Here is an 8,329-nt window from a genome sequence, read left to right on the forward strand (position 1 = left end):
TAGAAATAATAGTATTGATGTTATGGTTACGGGAAAATATGGTCTATGAACATTGATTTTGATTAAAAGTGTTTTGAAACAGAATATGATTTTAAGCCTTTACTACATGGAATGAATTATTTGAAATTAATGTTTTGGTGATCTTCACCCTGCATTACATAAAAAAGGAACCTCACTAGACATACATGTCTAACCCTCATTTTGTGTTTTCAAAAATATGTGTGCAGGTATTGATAATAAGGGAAAGAGCATTATGTGAATTACTTCCCTATTGTGTGAAGATCTTAATTAGCTATGTTTTGGAGCATAGATGCTAGGATACAAGAGCATGTATTTTTTGAATTTTTSAGTTATGTATTTCACGTTATAGACTCTTGTATTATGGACCTTTGTGGGGAAAACATGTATTCTATGTATGAAATATGTGTTATATGCAATGTATGGATTTGGGGGTTGTTATACAGCTCATCCCCAGTTGGGAGAAGGGTGTATTCATCCAGGCCAAGATCCGTTTTCGTCGGAAGTTGTAAGATTTGGGAGAACAACGACCCAGAAATACGCACTGAGACATACTCCTTCCTTGAAGGAACATAGAATTGTCCAACAACCCCACGTTGGGATTCAGTAACGTGGCATGAGAGCCAGAATTCGTGAATAAAACGCTCTGGAACGGCGTCATCCATGTTCGTGAGGGCAAGATTGAGAAAATGATGTTGAAGGATGTCAACGATTAGGTGAAACCTGGAGTCGAAATTGTCCAGGGTGAGGCAAAGTGCATGATTATTTGGTTTTAAAGAAAGGGGAATAATGCTATGGGTGGTTCCCTCAATGGATTTAAGGGTAATGGTTTGTGTTTGGGAGTTGTTTGATGCGGATGTAGACAATTGCAGGTTTGTTGAGCAAGAAGATGACTGTGGTTTGGGTTTGGCTGAAAGTTAGGGTTTCACAGAAATGGTTCAATTAGTGTTTGATTTTGCGTTTTGTTTGCGGATATTGGACTTAAGAAAATTACTTGCAATGGAAATTGTTTGAAGCGAAGTAGAAGTGATGATTTCTTGAGGTCGCAATTCGTCAATGGCAGCAGAAGTTTTTCAGTTTGTGGAAGACAATACTGAGAGAAGTATGGAGAAAGATTTTCAAAGCGTAAAAAATTTAATTTTGAGAATAAAGGGTAATTTAAAAAGAGATTTCCTAATAGGCACTCGAGTGGAAATCGACACGAAACATCGAGAACTGAAACGGTTATGCATAAGCCTGTGGGGGGAAAGACACGTGGCTTGACATGCTCGCATCCCACCTCCCTTATTTGAAAAATTAGAGATACAGGCGGTGACCCTCTGTAACTGACAGATTGCATTTTTAAAAATTCTAAATGGAAACAGACTTGGCGTCCACAAGTCTGAAGGCATTTCCCACAGTTAAAGACGAAGTCTTTTCAGAGTTACAAGTCTGGAGAAACCGTACGTAGACAGATGCGCTGTGTAGCTCTGCGCAAAACACTGAATGAGGCTAGCATGTCTGAAGTCCATCACCAGACTTAGAGTGAAGGTTATTCAGAGGGACAAGTCTGAAGAGCCTTCAGTTGAAATGGGTTCAACAACGTAGATGTAGAGCCTCTGTGTAGGTCTACATGAAGCACGAAATCAGGTCCTGCTTAATACATGCATAGACAGAGTTCTTACTCGAGAGTTAAATGTAGCATATACAAAGGACGGCTTGTATTTCGATGATCATAGAACTTTCTAAAAGAAGACGAACAATCTGGACACAAGTCTGAATGCCTTCTAGCATTAAATTTGTAACGTCATTAAAAGGCATAAGTATTCATAAACCTTTCGTACACATAGCTTCTCTGTTGTAGACGAAGAGCCTCTGTGTAGCTTTGTATGAAGCACGGAGTCAGCCTCAGAGTGCCTGCGTAGTACGTGTAGAGCCTCTGTGTAGCTCTGTGTAAAGCACAGAGTCAGGCTCAGAGTGTCTGCATAGTACGTGCAGAGCCTCTGTTAAGCTCTGGATGCAGCACGGAGTCAGGCTCAGAGTGTCTGCCTAGTACGTGCAGAGACTCTGTTAATCTCTGTATGAAGCAAGGAGTCAGGCTCATAAGTTATGCGTAGTATATGCAGAAACAGAGCTCTTACTCAAGACTTAAGTGTATCATATACAACCAAAGACAATGTTCTTAAATATAAAGATCAACTACAACAAAATTATGTAGGCATGCAAATAAGTTTAATAGTAAATCCAAAACAAATAATAATGAAAACGTATAGCATAATATATTCACCAATTAACAGCGTAGTACGTGTAGAGATAGATATCTTACTCAAGACTTAAGTTCAGAGCCTCAGTGTAGCTCTGTGTAAAGCACAGATTCAGGCTCGGAGTGTCTACGTAGTACGTGCAGAGCCTCTGTTAAGATATGTATGCAGCACGGAGTCAGGATCAGAGTGTCTGCCTAGTACATGCAGAGACTGTTAATCTCTGTATGAAGCACGGAGTCAGGCTCATAAGTTATGCGTAGTATATGCAGAAACAGAGCTCTTACTCAAGACTTAAGTGTATCATATACAACCAGAGATAATGTTACTAAATATGAAGATCAACTACAACAAAATTACTAGGCATGAAAATAAGTTTAATAGTAAATCCAAAACAAATGATAATGAAAACGTATAGCATAATATAGTCACCAATTAATCGCGTAGTACGTGCAGAGATAGAAATATTACTCAAGACTTAAGTGCAGAGCCTCTCTTAACCTCTGTATAAAGCATGGAGTCAGGCTCAGAGTGTCTGCGTAGTACATGCAGAGCCTCTATTAAGCTCTGTATGAAGCATGGAGTCAGGCCCAGAGTGTCTGTGTAGTACGTGCAGAGCCTCTGTTAAGCTCTATATGAAGCACGACATCAGGCTTGACGGACACAAGTCTGAAGGCATTTTCCAGAGTTAAAAACGAAAGGTGGACGGAGTCACGAGTCTGAACAGACCGTTAGCAGACACATACGTTGCGTAGCTCTGTGCAAAACTCTGAATGAGACTAACATATTTGAAGTCTATCCCCAGAGTTAGTTTGAAGGTCATTTAGAGTGACAAGTCTGAAGGCATTTTCCAGAGCTAAAGAGGAAGTCTATTTAGAGTCACAATTCTGGAGAAACCGTAAGTAGACAGACGCGCTGTGTAGCTCTATGCACAACTCTAAATGAGGCTAACATGTTTGAAATCTTACTCAAGACTTAAGTGCAAAGCCTCTGTTAAGCTCTGTATGAAGCACGGAGTCAGGCTCAGAGTGCCTGCGTAGTACGTGCAGAGCCTCTGTTAAGCTCTGTATGAAGCACGACGTCAGGCTCAGAGTGCCTGCATAGTACGTGCAGAGCTTCTGTTAAACTCTGTATGAAGCATGGAGTCAGGCTCAGAAGTGATGCGTAGTATATGCAGAAACAGAGCTCTTACTCAAGACTTAAGTGTATCATATACAACTAGAGACAATATTCTTAAATATGAAGATCAACTACAACAAAATTATGTAGTCATGCAAATAACTTTAATAGTAAATCCAAAACAAATAATAATCAAAACATATAGCATAATATAGTCACCAATTAACATATCAATGTTCAAAACCAAAATCCAACCACAACAACAATACCAAATACGAGTCAGAATGTAATTGTTCATTAAAAGCAAGTATGTAACTTCTGAAGTTTAGGAATTTTTAATGTGTTTCTAGCCAATCCTTTTTATTCCTGTCTATTCCTTTTCCAAGCCTTCTCTCATACAACTTCTCTTGTGATCTCGGACTGTCTGCGGTGCTCTTATCCACATCGGAGGGTGTTGCATCCTCACCACTACATGATACATCATCCTTCAAATAAGACAATCAACAGTTCTGGCATTTGAAGAATTAGTTGTTTCCATTTAAATTTACAAACTATAAAGAAGGTGGATTTTAGAATACTTCTGAAGTATAGGGATTTTTAATGTCTTTCTACCCGATCCTTTTGCTTCATGTCTATTCCTTTTCCAAGCCTTCTCTCATACAACTTCTCTTGTGATCCCGGACTGTCTGTGGTGCTCTTATCCACATCGGAGGGTGTTGCATCCTCACCAGCAGATGATACAACATCCTTCAAATAAGGCAATGAACAGTTCTGGCATTTGACGAATTAGTTGCTTCCATTTAAATTTACAAACTACATTAAAGATGGCATTTAGAATACCTTAAACTTCTCTTGATAACTGAAATCTGATGAATGAAAATGTACTGATTCCGATTCAGCAGGCTGCATAATAAATCGTGAAATAATGTTAGGCTAACAAAAAATTTAGTCTAAAATTGGCTAATATTTTGTGCAAATGATAATCAGCACCTGTTGAGCAGCAAATCTCATCTTCAATTCATTGAAGATGATACGATGGTTTGTTGGCTTTGAAATACCATAAATGAAACAATTGGATGGCAGAACTGCAGAATCTCGCAATGTTGACCACCAATTAGTTTGCAGTGGCGGTTTCACCAGGAACACATAAAGTAACCGTCAGGCAGGCCACATGTCACTTCCGAACACCTATTTGAACCGATAGTGAAAAATATGTCCACATACATGTTTAGGCGAGAAAAACCAATAACTGGTGCATAGGTAAGGGCCACGTGGCACAAAAGTTACTTATTTATTAGGGTTATAGATTTGGATAACATAATTGATTTTCATGTCTGTGTACAATAAAATTCACCTTGATTCCTGATTTGTTACATTTTACTTGATTACATCATGTTGCATCGCACGAGTACTCAACTATAAGGAATCGAGGTTTAAATATTTCTAAGGGTTCCCTGTTAGATCGAATGTTTAAATATAAATTTTGTAATTTTTTAATGAATAGTTGCATTCATTTTTAGTTGTAGGCTTATTTGAAAATTTGACATCCCACCATATTATGCCGGTACACAACTATATATATATATATATAGAGAGAGAGAGAGAGAGAGAGAGAGAGGGATCAAATGCAAACCACCCTCATTTATGAAAACCTTACAAACCAATCTCATCCATCAATTTTCTTGATCAATGGTCAATAAATAAAAGTTTATTTTTTTAATTGAAAAAATGGCAAAAATGTAAAACATCATATATCATTAACCAAGGCAACAAGATCATGTATATCCTAATATTAATGAAACAAAATCATTGTTTTAGAAACTATATATATCATCTTATACTTCCAAATATTATAATAAAAAATGTTAGAATAATCTTGAAAATTATAGGGTTGTTAAAAATATCTTCATTTTATGTTCAAATATTATAAACAAAATAATGTCCATCATAAAAATAGATCAAAGTAAGGACCGATGAAATTAGGTATATCGTAATAAATTTTGAAATACAAAACACACTATAATCAAGTTAACATAATGAAACATTTTGAATAATAAAACATAATTTTTTTTACCATTAGTTTTCATGTATGAAATGGTTTCACCGTTTCATCACTACACAAATCAACCTATTGCTAGAGGAAACATCTGTCATTTTTCATGTTTTCAGTTCATGAATCTATTTCAATCTTATTATGAAATGGTTTCACTGTTTGTCAAGTGCGCACCATTTTCTTAACATTAACATATCAACCATTATAATAACCATTATATGAACCTGTTTCACAACTATAACACTTTACACATATAATATCCGTGTTTCGTTAACTCGTACAATTGGGTTAAGTGAATTTTTGGTAGAATTATGCATAACATATTTGTACCCTATGCTTAACCAATTTGTATCCTAGACTAGTTTTGCGTCAAAAATGAATTTATACCTATATTGATATAAAGTTGAGAATCTAACTTGAAGAGTTAAAGTCATCAAATGGTTAAACTTTATATATAATATATATACTAGTAGTGTACCCGCGCAATGCGGCGGGATGTGAAATTTTGAAAAGATGTAAACGGACATATAGATTACGGAAAAAAATTTGTATTTTGTTCAATCAGAATATATATTTGAAAAGATTTAAAAGGTTATATCAGGATATATATTCAACTTCCTGCGCAATGCGTCATGATGTAAAGGTTCTATCAGGATATATGTTCAATTTTTAAATATCATTTTATATTGCAAAATATCTTTGAAATAGTTGGTGGTTCACATTTGTATCAAAATCCGAAAATCACAAATTAATGCAATTTCACATTCAGAAAGTCTTAAATTTATGTTTTAAAAAAATAGAAATTAGAATCATGTTTTTATCATACACAATCATCATTTAAAACTTCTTGATACACCACATTTGATGTGTAGACTCCTTCCTGGTTGAACTTTTTGGTAGGTTTCACTAATACCTACGTATTACCACGTGATATCCCTCTGGACAATGCCACGTAAAGTTGGTCGTGCGAGAATACCGATTCCGGTAGATAAACACCTACCATCGGAATTGTCTGTCCTTGAGCTTTATTGATTGTCATGGAAAAACAAAGTCGAACAGGAAATTGTTTTCTCTTTAATTTAAAGGGAAACATATCATCTTCAGACGGACATAGAGGAATTCTTGGTAAAAATACTCTCTTACCAGCATGCTGACCAACAACTATTTCTGCATCGATAGCATTCTGCTGAAAACCTCTACATATCAACCTCGTGCTGTTACACAATCCATTTGAGGGGTCGATATTCGGCAATAGTATTATCGGACATCCAATTTTGAGCCGGAGGTAATGAAGGGGCAAACCGCTAACAGTCAAAGAGTTTAAGAACTCCATCGGATAAAAGTTATTCTTGTCATCTTCTGCTTCATCAAAACTGTAGTAAATTTTTCCTCTCCACAGAATCTTTCAATCAACTGATCATTAATCTTGTCGACATGCTCATTTTTTGTTGTTAGTATCGCCCTCGAAATGATATAATCTGAAGCAGTCTCGCAGGTTTGAAGAGAAGGAAAGATTGCATCAATCAAAGCATCATTCGATTCATTTTTATTTGTGTAAGGAATGGCCAATGTTGGGTTCAAGTTAGTGCTTTAATGTTGTATTCAAGTTTCTCCTTAGTGTAATTGTTTTGTAATAGTTTAGCCTTTACAATTTCCTAGTATAAATAGTGATTTCCTTGTAATTGTCATTAACAATCGTCATTAGCAAAATTATCAAGATTAGTGCTGTAATTCTTTCTCTCTCTCAATCTAATCATCCTTTGATCATATTCTTTCTATCTTTGATGTTCATCATGATTCTTGAAGATTGCTTCATGTTTGTATGGTTTCTGGACTTATCAATTGGTATCAAAGCAGACTGGAGCAGTTTGGGTTGGAGATTTATCTGATTTGCGCATTTTTTGCACGATTTTTTGAAGATTATCGATCTGTTCTTCACTGTTCTTGAACTTTTTTCGTCCGGATTGGGGTTTTTGTGCCCAAATCGTTCATATTTTGAATGTTAATTGTAAAGATTTGTATTGTTAGATCCGGTTTTTCATTTCAAACAATCTTGATTCACACCATTTTTCGTTTTAAACAAGTTTTGAGGCTGATTTAGTCGAAMATCGATTTTTAGTTTTCTGGAAAAAKTTCTTCAAAACTCATAATTTTTCATGTTTTGATCCAATTTTTTGGTAAAAAGTGTGAAATTTGTGTTTTTGTTTGAATCTTTGTCCGCTTAAAGCTTGTGCGGTTTAAGATGTTATCCGCTTAATATTTGTGCGATTTAACATCCGTGTGTTTTCAAGCTTTGTTTTGATAGGTTATACCGGACAACACTCGTGAGGATATCTTGTGCGGTTTAACTAATTCGGCTGGTAAACCGTTGATAACTTGTGCAGATTAGTTGGTACACCGTTGAACCCTTGATCGATTTATTGAACGGTTTAAACAATCCGAGTGGTAAGTTTGTGCGGTTTAGAATCCGTTTGGTAAGTCTTGGACTTTTTGAGCGGTTTATTTCTATAATCGTATATATCTTGGATGGTATTCAATTGAACTGTGTTTGACTTTTGATCGGTTTAATTGTTTGATTCTTTGATCGGTTTAATAGTTTGACTTTTGATCGGTTTAATTGTTTGATTCTTTTGATCGGTTTAATAGTTTGACTGTGAGCGATTTATCTTTGTGCGGTTTATGATTACTTGTTGCCCGGATTTCTAATCCAGATAACTTGTTCCTTTTGTCTCTCTTTTTGACCGGACTTGTAAACCGGATAAACTTGACCGGATTACTAATCCGGATAAGTGTTTGTGCTTAATTTTGTCTAAGTGTTGAATRTRTGCTTATTCTAGTTTACACTTTATCAGATATATTTTTGTAAACTGATCTTTTAATTCAAACTTTGAACTGCAGT

This window comes from Cynara cardunculus (genome assembly GCF_001531365.2).
Source record: "Cynara cardunculus var. scolymus isolate 2C chromosome LG 4, CcrdV1, whole genome shotgun sequence".
Taxonomy (NCBI): domain Eukaryota; kingdom Viridiplantae; phylum Streptophyta; class Magnoliopsida; order Asterales; family Asteraceae; genus Cynara; species Cynara cardunculus.